The following is a 2,323-nucleotide window of genomic DNA, read 5'->3' as shown; positions in this document are numbered from 1 at the left end:
TGTCGTTTATGAACACATTGCTTTGATACATCACAAAACTTGACAAAGCCAACATAGGCATAAAAGGTAATTGTATAAACTGTGGCCAGTAAACTAGAAATTTTCTTGATACCACACTGGTGAGGAGTTGCCGTGTACCATTTGGCTAAAGCTGCTACCTTATCATTTTGCCTTAATTCTAAAGTAAAGGCAACAAAACACAAACTCTTTTCTCTTGAGATAATAATAATTATCTTGTCTTGATTTACTCACAAATTGGCTTAGTGTGAAATCTGGGCACGTTCAATTGAACACAACACGGATATACCATGACTTAATCAATTCGATGAATGCCAACAAGTTTAGTGTACCTTCTGCTATCTCATGGAAAAGCATTTAAGATAAGATAAGATAAGATATCATTTATTTGTCCCACAATGGGGAAATTTACAGCCTCCAGCAGCAAGAATGTATGTAGAAAGAAGAGAAAAAAAACAACAACAAACATCTTTCGATTAAATACAATATGAACACAAATGGATAAATCGCAGTACTATTTACAATTTTCCTTCACATCATTTAATTATTATTATTATTATGATTGTTATTTTTTATTCATCAGCCTGACAGCAGTCGGTAGGAACGAGCGTCGGTATCTCTCCTTCTTGCAGCGCGGGTGTAACAGTCTCTGGCTGAAGGAGCTACCAAGTGCTGTCAGGGCGGGCTGGAGGGGGTGGGATTAATTGCTCACCTACAGCATACTAGACAGGAAGAGTTTTATTTGTAATAAATAGGTAATGTTTTCTGACAAATTAAGTGAGATTGGACACCTTCCTGCAACAATCCTGGTGATTTCTCAAGAAATATATAAATACTCTGTCTCCCATCACCCTGGTCATGAATCACTGGAGCATAGGGTGAAATTCAGCTAGCATCACTCCTGTAGTTTTATTTCGTGAACTCATTCATGCATTTGATGAATTTGTTACAATTACAATTTTAGTGTTTCATTGGACAGATAGTGGCTAAGTGAAATGAAGTCACTAAGCAAGTACATTAATTTAATTTATTTTAAACTGCATTTTAAAGCGAGGTTCCTGTATATCGACAAATTAAACCATTTACTAAATTAACTTCACATTAAATGAACTTAAAGGCAGAGAAATATACTGTACCAATAAAAGCCCTCGTTGTAAACCACTCCATTTTTGAACAGTGCTAGTATACAATCTAGTGGTTGGAGTGAGAAGTGTTGTGATTAATGCAGACCTGACATCACTGCAGTAAAATGCATGCCTCTTCTGACCGGCAGTAATTTTGTAAGATAAACACACATATTTGAGAGTTATTAAGTTGTGAACTGAGAGTTTGAATTCTGCAATTGGATATTATATTATTTGTCTCCTTATTATTCAACAATAAAAATAGGTGACAATTTTGTTGGCATCTTCTCATATGTAGGTTAAACAAAAAACACACAAGTGAAATTGTTTTTGCAAACAACAAATTGTTTTAACAAACAACAATAAAGAAGTTGCACTTGAACAATACGGGTCTACTGCTCAAAAGAAAAAATAAAGCGCGTGACAATGGTTCGATGCAATGAAATAAATGTTAATTCAAATTTTACAAACATATGATTGGCAATATGATAAATCCAAAATGTGAAAAAAATGTTTTTTAAAAAATCCCTAAATATAGGTGACACAGTGGTTAGCACGACGGCCTCACAATCCAGAGGTGCAGGGTTTGATTCTGACTCCTGCCTTCCGTGGTGGTGTTTTCGTACCTGCGTGGATTTTCTCCAAGTGTCACGTTCCGTGCCTGCCTGCAGGGGGCGGGCTTTCTTTTCCCCGACTGCACACCTGTTGTTAATCTCGGGATGATGATGCTTCCTTTATTAGGAGACTCCGGCAGTTTACTCACTGCCGGAGAATTCCATGCCGTGCCATATTGCTCCCGCGCTCGATCTCGCTTTTGTCTATTGACCAGTTGCCTTTTTGCCTTGCGGCCGTTACCCTTGTTATTCGCGTTTTTGCTCCTAGATTTTGTATTGCTCTCATTTCCGCCAAATTCAGGTCCTCCTCGCGTCGTGTTGTTTTCCGCGAGCGTTTTCTGTTATAGTACCCTTCTTGTTATTTCCTGGTCCTTATTTGACCAGCGTTTTGTGTTACCGTTTTTCCCTGTCGGGCTCTTTCTGTTTTTTTTGTCATTAAAGACACTTTTTCGTTGACAAGATTTTTTCGTTGTCTGTTCTCCGGGGATCCAACCTTTATTTCATTTGTTCTGCACGAAGCGATAGTTATCGCTTCGTACAGAACGTGACAGAATTCTCCGGCCACCA

The 2,323-nt window shown here is 38.1% G+C and overlaps 1 protein-coding gene across 1 annotated transcript in view; it reads left to right on the top strand.

Annotated features, from left to right (window-relative positions):
- The window catches only part of bmal2 (basic helix-loop-helix ARNT like 2), a 210,575-nt gene that overhangs the window by 181,399 nt on the left and 26,853 nt on the right, over positions 1–2,323 (top strand). The gene's annotated exons all lie outside the window — the stretch shown is intronic.

Source organism: Hippocampus zosterae, chromosome 3, assembly GCF_025434085.1.
Source record: "Hippocampus zosterae strain Florida chromosome 3, ASM2543408v3, whole genome shotgun sequence".
NCBI classification, from domain to species: Eukaryota; Metazoa; Chordata; class Actinopteri; order Syngnathiformes; family Syngnathidae; genus Hippocampus; species Hippocampus zosterae.
This window is presented reverse-complemented; position numbering and strand designations above follow the sequence as displayed.